Source organism: Salvia hispanica, chromosome 6 (genome assembly GCF_023119035.1).
Source record: "Salvia hispanica cultivar TCC Black 2014 chromosome 6, UniMelb_Shisp_WGS_1.0, whole genome shotgun sequence".
In the NCBI taxonomy this organism is placed as follows: Eukaryota; Viridiplantae; Streptophyta; class Magnoliopsida; order Lamiales; family Lamiaceae; genus Salvia; species Salvia hispanica.
In genome coordinates, this window is record NC_062970.1 from 13,743,364 (window position 1) to 13,757,457 (window position 14,094).

Genomic DNA, 14,094 nt, shown 5'->3' on the forward strand with positions numbered 1-14,094 from the left:
TGTTGTAACATATTATTCTATGCATGTTATTATGCAAAAGGCACTACCAAAAAAGAAATTCTAAAGCCACCAATGACTACACCAAAACAAACCAATATCCCTAACAAATTCAAAATAGAACAAAGTTATTTTCATTTTTCTAAAACAAAATCATTCACCATTCAAGGTTTGGGGTACTCTGCCGCCATCTTTTCAACATCAAAGGGTCCCTTCTTTTGTGCCTCTTCAAGGTGGCTTGTTGTTTTCCTCGTCATGTAATCCACGAACTTGTTTTCATTACTATAAACCACAGCTGTGAGGAATTTTTCAAGGTGCAACTAGAATGACTTGGATGGCTTGTTAGTAAGGTCGCACTTCCAATCATTAACTTTAGTCCCATCTACGTCTCCATATGTCGCATAGTGAACAATCCATAGTCGTTGGTAATACCTTTTGTTTTCCACTTAAATTCAAGGTGTTCAGGTATAGCTTTTCTCAGCATCCGTCCATAGCTCACACACTTGTTGTGCTCCAAAAACTGTATAAAAAAGGTTGTCTGCAAGCAAGAAAAAAAAAAGTTAACTCAACATGCAAATTGCAATATGCATTTTCATCTTAATTTTTTTGCATGGCGCATACCGGTTTTTCAACCACAATGTCATATCTAGTTGCAAAAAGCCTCCACTTTGTGTGCTGTCAAGCAAGCACACCTCACCAGATTTACAAATTGTACTGAATCTATTGCCAACCAAGCAAAAAAATAATATAAGACTCAATCTATTGCCAACTAAGACTCAATCAAGCATCATAAGTTTGTTTGAGCAATTACTAAGCTCAATCAAGCAGACAATATATTAAAACCAAGCAATTACTACAACTCTATCAAGCAAACAATATAATAGCACACAGCTTGATCAAGCAAACAATATATTAGAAACAAGCAATTACTACAACTCTATCAAGCAAACAATATAATAGCACCCAGCTTGATCAAGCAATTAGACGACTCGATCAAGCAATTACAAAGCAATTACTAAGGCTCAACCAAGCAAACAATATAATAGAGCCAGGCAATTACTAATGCTCAACCAAGCAAAAAACATAATAGAACAAAGCAATTACTAAGGCTCAATCAAGCGTCATAAGTTTGTTGGAGCAATTACTACAGCTCGATCAAGCAAACATTATATTAGAACCAAGCAATTACTACAACTTTTATCAAGCAAATAATATAATAGCACCCGGCTTGATCAAGTAATTACACGACTCGATCAAGCAATTACAAAGCAATTACTATGGCTCAACCAAGCATACAATATAATAGAGCCAAACAATTACTACTCGATCAAGCATAATTAGTTTGTAGGAACCATACCCAACATCATCCTGACTTTCAAAACAAGAGACATATATCTGATAAAAAACCATACCAGACGAGATTTGCAGCACAAGAATCTGACCCAGTACGAATAAGTTCTAAATGTAGCAATCCTTTGATCAAGCAATTTCTAAGACATAACAAGCAAAAACCGAGTAATACAAATGCAATCCAGAAACTGATTAATTATACATCAATTATAGATTCTAAAATAAGCAACCACAAACAAAGCAAATACTAGGAATAAACAAGCAATTTTGAATACATTAATATGCAAACCAACAACAGTCCGTTCTGGCAATAAGCAATTAACGTGGCTATAGAAGCAACAACCAATCAACAGAATCAATAAACAAATATAACATTTGGATTGCTTAAGCAGTTCGAAAATAAGGAATATAACAACAATCAAAACTCAATAAAACCTAAATAATCACTAAGTAATCAGACTAAGCAATAATCAATTGGAAATCGAACCAAAGGATCATTCGCAGGCAGCAATGTCGGACGACGAATTTCACGCGACGGAAAAAAAAAAACAATGCAGAGCTTCACCGCAATGGAAGTCAAACTAGTGATGGATATCCCACCATGCTCATTCAGCGCCACCAGCAAAAAGTGCCGCAGTTGAGTGAAACAAGCATCAACCTAGGGTTTATTGTTATTTAGGAATGAAATCGGTAGGTGATCAATGATGTGGAGAGAGAAAGGTCAATTGGGGAGAGAGAATGGTCGATTCAGTTTTCAATTTAGTGGGAGAGAGTTATTGCGGAGTGGATATCGGGATTTTCTATTCCCATATCAGTTTTAATTTCAGCTAAAAGACAGAATTACCCTTGTAAGCAACAATTTGTGAATAACCAAGCAATCCGTACTCTGTTCCTACAATTCAATCTCAGCCATCTATATTTGAGATCGGATGGCTATAAATGGTGTTATATTGTCACTTTAATTAAGGTGGCCTATATTATTATTTAATTTTTTTTATATAACTGCTTTTAAATTAAATTATAAATATCTTCATGATATTAAAATTCTATAATTGGTAATTATGTATTTAGATTCATTTAAAAATGAAATAATTTAAACTATATTATATTTGACATTAATATTTAAATAACTTATAAAAAATACATGTAAACTAATATACTATAAAATTATTTTATATAATATTAAAAAAAAAACTTTTTGAGGAAAAAATATTCCAATATTAAAAGAATATATTGAAAATATATTATTATTAAATAATATACTATAAAATTGATGGTTGGAGATTAATTAAAATCTTTAAAATAAATTGAAATATTGAATAGTTCATAAAATAAATTGACACACGGACTATTGTGTAGTTCATAATGAAAAAAAATCGGTTGAAAAAATCCTCAATAATTCAACTAAATAAAAAATTAATTAAATCATTAATTGAATAAATGATCAATTATAAATTTATAATTTTTAATTAAATCTGAAAAATCAACAGGAACTCTCAGTTGTTTAATTTTATTGAATTTGAACCCTCAATTGAAGATCATTTGAGATACTTAACTAACAAATTAAAAATAAAATCAATCAAATATTCAATAGACCAAAACATAACCATTTATACCTTGTGTACTTATGCTAGTGCACACTTTTGATTTATGTCGAACAACTTTTATTACATTTGTAAATCAAATTCACAAGTTCAAAACCACAACAAACACTACAGTATATAAATTGTTATTCAAAAATCAAAATATTTTTGAAAGTAAATACTACTCTCTATGTATCATGTTATTCACATTTTTTTTGGTTGTAAATTAAATTGAGTAATTAGTGTAATTAAATTCATATTTTAAGTGTAATAAGGGGATACTTAATAAGAAAATACTTAATTAACTCTATTAAAATAATAATAGTGCAAGTAGTTTGGGACAAGCCGAAAAAAAAGAAAGTGATATTAGACTGATGTAATAGTAACTAGTAAATTGTACTAAGTGAGTTGTCATTTAAAGGTACAAATAATACAATAAGTTCCTATAAAGCAACAAATCATTATTGTTATAAACAAACTCAATAATACAATATTATATACAGTTGAATATATAATATAATACTAGTATAATATATTGAAATTCCCAATTACAAAAACTCAATCAAAGATAAATGATATTTCCATGTGGAAATTAATTCAAGTACTCTCTCCGTTCCTGATTGAATTTTTTTTATCGTTGTTTTGAAAAAACGATAATAAATAGTTAAAGTGGATCGAAAGGAAAGTAAGAAGGATAATGATGTAGAAGATGACTTCCTATACATTATTATCTCTCTTACGTTACTTTCTATCCACTTTAATTATTTATTATCATTTTGTCAAAACACGTGCAAAAATAAGTCATAAGCTGAGATGGAGGGAGTATAATTTTTTATTTTTTGTTGAATCGATGATTAGTCTTTGATTGATCTTTAATTCAATTGGAGATCTCATTTAATCTTCCATACTATTGTAATTTTTATATGATTTTGGATTTGTTCCTAAGTTTTTATTGATTTATTTTAGATTTTAGGTGGGATTATTGCATATTATTCCATAGTATGTTATTGAATTCTAAGTGTTGATTATTAAATATTACTGTTTGGTTTTTTAGTATTATTTTGATTCCTATATTAATTAGTCACTTGTCAAGTGATAAGTCAATGTAGGAACCGATTAAGATTCAATTTTGACTTCGATAATATGGAGCGAAAATCTATAACCGATTAACTGGAATCAACATAATAAACATACCTCGTTACAATATAACATAATAATGTAAATAGAAAAATATATGCAAATATCTCTATTTACAGTACATTGAGACATATTACAATTTATAATTCAACTGTTCATAAAAAATATAATGATCATTATAATAAATTGAAAATCTAAGTTGTGTCGTTTCACAGTTATAATAATATTACTATTAGATTATTCAACACATTTGGGGTCTCAATTGATACTGATTCAAATATAAATTTTTAATATAAATTTCAATTTCAGAGAAAATTTTGATTAATATCTATTTCATTATATAAATAAAAATTTAAATATATTAAAATATAAAATAATAATATACTATAATTTTCATACTAAATACTAGTATACACACGTAAACACCTATATAAATACTTAGTACTAGTATATTAATTAATCCATGAAGATATATTTATAATCTCTAAAACAATTGATAATGATAAAATAAGGAATTACACTAATATTATAAATTAATTTCAAAGTTATTTTTATTTTAAACGGTACAGTGGAAGTGCCTAATAAGAAATAAATTAAGCTAAGTAAAAGATTAAACTTTATAAATACTCCGGCCATTCCTAAGACCCGTCATTCCCTAGACATGAATTCCCATAAGTCCATAACTCATAACTTCATTAAAAAAATTATTACTGTATTAATTTTATTAGTATAGGGCAATTCTGTAAAGATAAGTAAGCATTAAATAGACTTATTAATTTATTATTTGTTTTTTTTACGTATAATGACCAAAATATCCAATTATGGCCCGCCATAATATGGCCGCATAGCATTACCCTTTTCCAAATACCAATATATAGGGTGACATTCCTATTGGTGTCTTATAAGCGGTTCTATAGGCCCAGAGAGCATCATCTAGACGCTTGCTCCAGTCCTTCCTCGAGGTATTCACCGTCTTCTCTAGGATGCTCTTGATCTCTCGATTTGAGATTTCAGCCTGCCCATTTGACTGGGGATGATACGGAGTAGATAACCGATGGTGGACTCCATATTTTCTCATCAGTGCTTCAATCGTCCTATTACAGAAGTGAGTTCCTTGGTCTGAGATGATCGCTCGGGGCACTCCATATCGGTTGAATATATTGGCCTTTAGAAACTTTGAAACTTCCTTCGCGTCGCTTGAACTTGTAGCCTTGGCCTCTATCCATTTGGACACATAATCCACAACAACCAATTATACGTATTTCCATATGAAGGTGGGAATGGGCCCATGAAGTCCATGCCCCAAACATCAAAGATCTCGCAGACTATTATCGGAGTCTGTGGCATCTCATCTCTCATAGAAATCCCTCCGGTCAGTTGGCACCTATTGCAATTCTGGCAGAACTCATAAGCATCCCTATTCAGCGAAGGCCAGTAGAAACCGCTATCCAGAACTTTCCTTGCAGTTTTCCTTGGGCCGAAATGGCCACCACACGCTAGTGCATGGCAATGGTTTAGCACGTCTCTTTGCTCCCACTCTGAAATACACCTTCTTATCACTTGATCTGAACCCATCTTCCAGAGGTATGGGTCATCCAAAAAGTAGTACTTGGATTCACTTTTAATTTTCATCCTCTGGGCCCTAGTGATTTCTTGTGAGGCAGGTAGTTCTCCAGTAACTAAATAATTCGCCAAGTCTGCGAACCAGGGCTCGTCATTCGGTTTGCCTTTCCGTTTCTCTAACTCCTCGGGCCCAGTTAATGCTAACTCTGCTACCCATCTGATGGGTCTAGTGGATCCCCCTAAGTAATACAAATGCTCTTCTGGAAAAGCATCGGGTACAACTTCCTCATCTTCTCATTGGGTAATTCTGCTTAAGTGGTCAGCCACTCTATTCTCGGTCCCTCTCTTATCTCTGACTTCCCAGTCGAACTCTTGCAATAGCAACACCCATCCGATTAGTCTTGGCTTGGATTCCTTCTTGGCTAGGAGATATTTAATGGCTGCATGGTTAGTGAACACTATTGCCCTCGACCCCAGTAGATATGGTCGGAAATTTTCAAATGAGTACACCACAGCCAGAGTGCAGTGCGTGATGTGTGTGATATCACTCGATCTAACAGGTCCAGAGGATTCGACTAGGTCTCAGAGGCTAGAAGATCATGAAACTATCAGAAAGGGATCGTTGGGTGCACTCTATTTCTTCAAAAACCTCAACCCACTATACTACAACTAGCACAGGGAAGTAAAGGATCGATCCCACGAGGACGAAGGTGTTACGAAACTGCATTTGAGGATGTTTTGGGAAAAGGGGGTTGGCTGCTGCCACGCAATTTTGTGGGTCGAGAACTTAAACTACTGGGTCTGAGAGATAGGAAAAACTTTACTCTACCTACTGGGTCTAAGAAATGAGAACGTACGGAACATGCATGACTTTAGAGAAACGAGATATTTTATCATTCTAAGACAACTGGAGTTAACTTAACTAGACGAACTTTCCTAATTTGGACATACAAGTATAAAGCGAAAAGTAGAGACAAGTTTCCTTAAACTACTAGGGTCTGGAAAAGCATGCAGAAAAGTAAAAAGACAAAGAAGATAGTACTGACAGGGTCTGGAGAACAATGCAGAAAAGTAAAGTACATGCAGAAAAGTACTGACATAAAGCAGATCTGGTTCTAACTACCCATAACTTCATCTTCTTCGGGAATCAAACGAGAATAGCAGATAAAACAGAGTATTAAACACCATGAAAACAGAGCAAACTTCGGATCTAACTTAAAACGAGAAATTTAAGCCTAAACTAACAGATCTACGCTACTGGACCTAAAGGATGCAGAAACAGAAAGTAAATAGCCATAATCATGCAAACGTAAACAGCAAACATCAGATACGCGAAACTCTAACTCAAATACACCACGATTCAACAATTCCAGACACCTCCAGACGCAAATCCATAACCTCCAACAACAAACCAACAGATCTCAACTCCGAATATCTAACAATAAACAATAACGAAAGTTAAAAGGCAAGAAATAAACATCAACTCAGCAAGATCCAACAAAAACCAACATAGACTTCCGTAATAACGAGAAATAGGTTCGAATCCAGTAGATCAAAGCAAGAACTAGAGTTATGAAACTTAAAAACCAACAAGTACTTTAAACCGAAAGCAAACTAAACAAAGCAAAGTAAATATTGCCTTGATTTCGTGGTTAGAAATTTCCGCTTGGCCATTAGACTGAGGGTGGTACGGGGTCGACACTCTATGGTGAACACCATATTTCTTCATCAGGGCCTCGATGGTGAGATTACAGAAATGTGTTCCTTGATCTGAGACGATGGCTCTAGGAACTCTATATCTGTTGAAAATATTGGCCTTCAGAAATTTTGCCACCTCCTCTGATTCAAATGTTGTGGTGGCCCTAGCTTCTATCCACTTAGACACATAGTCTACTGCAACCAATATATATGTGTTCCCACAGGATGATGGAAATGGTCCCATGAAGTCCATCCCCCATACGTCGAAAATTTCGCACACAATCACCGGGACTTGAGGCATCTAGTCCCTCCTTGAAATTCCCCCTGTCTGTTGGTATCTCTCGCAACACTGACAAAATTCAAAGGCATCTTTATTGAGTGTCGGCCAGTAAAAACCGCTGTCCAGAACCTTCCTTGCTGTCTTCCTTGGTCCAAAGTAACCTCCACATGCCAAAGTGTGGCAATGAATTAGCACATCTTTTTGTTCCCATTCGGGAATGCAGCGTCTAATCACTTGATCCGAACACATCTTCCACAGGTAAGGATCGTCCCAAAAGTAATATTTGGCTTCGCTTTTAATTTTCATTTTCTGGGCCCGGGAAACTTCGTCTGAACTTGGCACCTCTCCCGTGACCAAGTAGTTGGCTAAATCAGCAAACCACGGCTCTGCGTTAACTGTGCGCTTTCCTTTATCGGATTCTCCTAGACCGGTTAAAGCCAAAACTGCTTCCAAGCTAATTGGTCTAGGAAATTTCTCCAGAAAATACAAATGTTCTTTAGGGAAAGCATCAAGTATGGCCTCTCCTGTTTCCCCTTGATATATTCTGCTCAAGTGATCGGCTACTCTATTCTCCGTTCCTCTTTTGTCTCTCACTTCCCAATCAAACTCCTGCAAGAGCAACACCCAACGGATTAACCTCGACTTAGACTCTTTCTTAGCCAGTAAGTACTTTATTGCTGCGTGATCCGTGAAGACTATAACCCTCGACCCAAGAAGGTAGGGTCGGAATTTTTCAAACGAGTATACGACAGCCAACATTTCCTTCTCCGTGGTGTCATAATTCTTCTGAGCCTGATTCAGAGTCTTAGAATCATAGAAGATCACGTAACTTTTTCCGTCAATCTTCTGTTCCAGGACAGCTCCCACAGCGAAATCACTCGCGTCGCACATTATCTCAAAAGGGTGATTCCAGTCTGGCGCCCTGATAATTGGTGCTGACATGAGTCTGTCTTTGAGCAACTGAAATGCCTTCTTGCACCCTTCGTCAAAGACGAATTCCACCTCGTTGTGCAACAAATGAGTGAGCGGTTGCGCGATTTTCGCGAAATCCTTGATAAACCTCCTATAAAAACCTGCGTGACCTAGGAAGCCTCTAACCTCTTTTTGGTTCGTGGGGTATGGTAACTTTGATATCACATCTACCTTTGCTTTGTCTACTTGTATTCCTCTCTCAAAAACCACGTGACCCAGGACAATGCCTTTCGTCACCATGAAGTGGCATTTTTCGAAATTCAACACTAAATGCTTCTCTTGGCATCTTTTCAACACTAGATCAAGGCTGGCCAAACAAGTATGGAATGAGTTCTCGTATACGGTAAAATCGTCCATGAATATCTCAATGCATACTTCCAGCAGATCCGAAAAAATACTCATCATACACCGCTGGAACGTCCCTGGTGCATTACACAACCCAAACGGCATTCTTCGGTACGCATATGTACCAAAGGGGCACGTAAACGTGGTCTTCCCTTGGTCCTCTGGGTTAACGTAGATCTGGAAATAGCCACTGTATCCATCAAGGAAACAAAAATACTGTTTGCCAGCCAATCTTTTTAACATCTTATCAATGAAAGGTAGAGGAAAGTGATCTTTTTTTGTGGCCTCATTCAGCTTCCTGTAGTCGATGCACATCCTCCACCCCGTTACCAGCCTAGTGGGTACCAATTCGTTCTTATCATTCTTGACAACTTGTATTCCGTGACTTTTTGGGTACCATATGGACAGGACTGACCCACTCGCTGTCCGGAATGGAGTAGATGATCCCTAGAGCAAGCAATTTTAACACCTCCTTCAGAACTTCCTCTCGCATGTTCGGATTCAGTTTCCGTTGTGCATCTCGATGAGCCTTTGCACCTTCTTCTAGACGGATGTGGTGCATACAAAGATTAGGGCTGATTCCTACTAAATCTGAGAGAGTCCACCCTATTGCTTTCTTGTTTCGTCTGATGACTTCCAACAATTCCTTCTCCTGCTCCTTGGTCAGGTTACTGTTGACTATTACTGGGAATGTCTCATTCACCTCCAAGTAAGCATACTTGAGGCCTGGTGGAAGTGTCTTCAGTTCCTTCTTTGTTGCATTCGTCTCCTGGGGCAAGGGATTTTTTTCTGCAATATCCGGTAATGCCTCCTTCCCAGACCCAGGAGAATTCCTTGATGAACTTACTAAAGGCAGGCATTTTCAGGGCTTGCAAGAATGGCAAGTTGATTTCCAGTTTGCTAAAAATTTCCATGAGATCCTCTGTGTCATCCTTCTTTTTCTTTGCTTCCCCCCGGTATGGAAATGGTTTTGCTCGCTTTATTGCATTTGTGGAAGTCCCAGCCTGGGTTTCACCAACTTCCCTGCTTCCTTCCTTGCTTACTACCTCAGGTTCTGGATCTAGGAAAAATGGGTCACTTGGTCGAGGCAGAGATCCCCCTAAATCTCCCTTCTGGAGGTCATCCTGAACAAGGACTTCTCTGGGTCTAGGGCTATCCCCTTGAAACACTTGACCTTCCTTCCCTTTACTAGCCTGTATGGGTACCTCCTCGTCAATTTCCAGGGTCGGTCCTTAATAGCCCCGCCCGGATCTCAAGGTGATTTGACTAATGTTTGCTCGGTCCGGTGGTTTGACCGTGGCAGGAAGTTTCCCTTCATTTCCCCGCATCTCATTCAAAGAAACTACGATTTGGGACAGTTGCTTCGCCATCATATCCATGGCGGCTTTATGTTCCATCTGGGCGTCTTGCAACTTGTGCACCACGTCGTTGTTGGAATGCAAGTTATTCTGCATGAACTGCTATGAATTCACTAGGTCGTGGACCGTGTCATCCAAACTCCTTTGTGGCCTGGAGTTGAATTGATTAAACTTTGATCCTTGACCTTGGTTCTGCCCCTGGTTCTGCCGATAGTTCCCTTGATTTCCTTGGTGGTTATTGTACTGGTTGCTAGACCCTTGATTCCCTTGGTGATTCGGTTGGGAATTCTGATAGTTCCCCTGGTTATTTCTCTGGTGAGGTGGCACATAGGAGCTCCCTGGATTGTTCTGATTCCTATTTCCCCAATTAGTATGGTCCTGATTCCTGTACCCCAGTTGCAATTGCCCCTCTTGACTTTTCCCTGACCAGTTGGACTGCCTCTCCGGAGGGTGTGCATAATTCGTGGTCTGCAGTGGAGGTGGCTGACTTTGATCGTTGTCAGTCCATCTAAAATTGGGGTGAGTCCTCCATGGGGTATCCCTTTGTCTTCCTTGGTTCCAACTTCCATCCGGATTCCAGCTCCCCATCGAATTTGCTTGGGCTTGGCATTCCCCTTCACAAGGCTGACCGAAATAAGGCTGACGTTGCCTTTCCTCTGGACCAGGGGGTTTCTCACTTTCCGCTGGAGCATGAGGGTTGTATTTCTCAATTGCGTTCAGCAGTGCTTTCTCCAATTTATCTATCATGTCTTCCACCTTCTTGTCATCTTGTTCCGTTACTGCATTGGCTGACCCTCCTCCTCAATATGCTTCGCGGGTTATCATAGGCCTTCTTCGCCTCAATCAGCCTTCCCAAAGTCTCTCTGGCTTCACTTGCTTTATTCTTGGTAAAATTTCCCCCGCTCGAGGAATTTATCAAGTCCTTTGACTCAGGGTTTGCTCCTTCGTAAAACAGATAGTAAGTCTCCGCTTCAATCATCATGTGGATCGGGCAAGCATCCAACAGTCCTTTGAACCGGGACCAATAAGAACTCAAAGACTCATCATATTCCTGCTTGCACTCCTGAATCTCCTTCTTCAAGGCATTCATCTTGTTGGAAGGGAAAAAATAATCCAAGAACTCCAGCTTGAAATCTTTCCATGTGCTAATCGAGTCTGGTGGAAGCCTCAGCAGCCAAGTATTAGCCTCCCCTTTGAGGGCAAACGGAACTGCACGTAAACGGTAGTCCTCCTCAGTCGCCTCGTTGGGGCGCTTTTGAATGCTACACAGCTTACTAAACTCGTTCAAGAATTCGTAAGGACATTCGTTCCTTCGTCCAGAGAATGTGGGCAAAACTCCGAGCACATTTGTCTTGATATCAATAGACCTCCGACGCGGGTTTGAGACTATAGCATGGGCGGGTTCACCGTCGAGATGCGCGGTGAGTGACCCTATCTCCGGATCGGGATCTACTAAATGAGTCAAATTTGGGTCTTCCTCCTCCTCAGTCTCGGAATGCTCTGTTTCTGTTGACGACTTCGGGTCTTCTTCTCCTGACGAATTCCACTCCTTCTCACTTTCTGATTCAAACGGGAATGGGTCCACTGTCCTCAAACCTGATCTGGTGGTGATAGTGGACGTAGACTCCTTGACTTGTCACTTGTATCGGTCGCTCCCTGACCCAGATGAACTAGCCCAACTTCCAGAATGGAAGCCCGTGTTCATAAACTGTCAAGGAGAACAAAATAACAGAAATTAGATTATTTACACCAAATCCTCAAACGCAATAACAATAAACGCCATCCATTCCCCGGCAACGGCGCCAATTGAAGATCCTCTTTGTATGGACTGTGTGCACAAAAAAGAATAACAAGTTTCTTGGGTCCAGTAAATCCACTAGATCACAGGGTCTAGGAGCTCACTGGTCGTTGGAAAATCTCGGTCGTCGGACACACAGAATACTTCTTCAAAAACCCTCAACCACTTATACTAAAAATTAGCACAGGGAAGTAGGGATCGATCCCAAGAGACGGATGCGTAATTTAAATGTGCTCAAGGATTTGGAAATTATTTTTGGTTTGGCTGCTGCCACGCATTTTTTTGGGTTGAGGAAATTAGAGTAAACTTGGAATTGAAATCTGCTACGCTAACAGCTAGATCTAGGCAGAACAGAAATCATGCATGTAAACTGAAATCGAGACAATAACTAGATCTAAGAAACTATTCTAAATTACCTAGAATAAACTAACGATGGGGACGATGGGAAATAAACTGACGGTGGGGACCATGGCTGAAAAAGCAGAGTACGGACGAAAAGCTGGGAAAACAACTAACTAAAGTACTAACTAACAGCGACATCATCTTCTTCAAATCAAATTGCATCAAAACTCAGCAGAAACAGGCGTGAAGCGTAATCGGAAAACGAGCAGACTGGAATTAAACAATTTAGCAAAAAAAAACTCAATTAGGGACTAAACAGATCTACGGCTACTAGACGAAGTAAAACAAAAAGGAAATAGAAAACTCAAAAATCCATGCACAACTTGAATCCCCTGTTTAGATCCAACCTCGAATGCTAAATCCACTCCGGATCCAAGCATCCGGCACAAACTCCGGCCAAAATAAATCCATAGCTTCAGATTCAACAAACAACCTCCGATCAACAACAACAACACATATCTACAGCCAAATTCCCCAGATCAAGCACCAAAGTGACAAAAACAGAGATTAACACGCAACTTGCCGAAATAAAACTTCAAACAAACAGGATCAACGTAGATCAACACGAGATAACACCAATATAACAGAAACTAAAGGAATGCATAAATAATCTGTAATAGCAACAACCAAATTTGACTTCCAAACGCGAAGTTCAAGCGAAATAAAGTGCAAAAGAAGAATGAAAATAGATTGTTTCTTCGCCCTTCACGCGGACGGTGTTACGACTGACTTCTTTCGTAAGATGAGACCCTTAAAAACCTAAACTACCCCAGAACTCCCATTTCCCAAGTGTGTGTGTTGTGTGTGAGCTAAGAGCGAAAATCGTGTGTGTTTTGTGTGTTGCATGCTCCTTTATTTATAGGCGTTGAAGTGGGGCCCAGCGAGGTATAGATAGTCTTTGTTGCCCTCAGCTATTGACTCCCTTCTTCTAGCCTCCTTTTCCTTCAATTCTGCTCACTTTTCCTTCATTTCCTTCGTCTAGTCCATTTCCTCCGGCTTTCCTGGATCTAGCGATTCCTTCACACACCTGGCTTAAAAACTGTGTTAGACCCAGTAAAATATAGTGTTTTTCACCATATAACCGATGCATGAAATTAGCCTTATCACTCTCGATTGGCGGTAGAAGAATTTGTTGAATACTCTTACATAATGCACGGACTCGGTGTTGGATTAAGTGCAACAATGTACTTAATGATATTCAAGATTATTCAAAATTTAATGATATTATTTCTTTACATTTTTTTAGATTTTACGATACTAGTTGGTGATCCAATCCTCGTGAAGAAGTTGACAAATATTCTCACTACTATGATGTCTAACTTGTGACTTTTTGGATAACCGGTTGATGCAAAGTTTTGTCCGGAGATACACTTTGGTGTTGAAATCCTTGGTTATCCACAATCCGGTCGTATCCCATGCTTTGTGGAAGTCACCGGTGAATGTTACGGGTGAAAGTTATGGGATCAAAATGATCCGCCCTCGTCTACCCACTGCCCCTCTTTCTCTTCTCTACATTGACATTTTATTTCCATGACATTCTTCTCTCCTCGTGAATGAGCTTTTCGGCGGCACTCCGGGGTGTTAGGTTTGGTATACTGAAAAGCATGATTT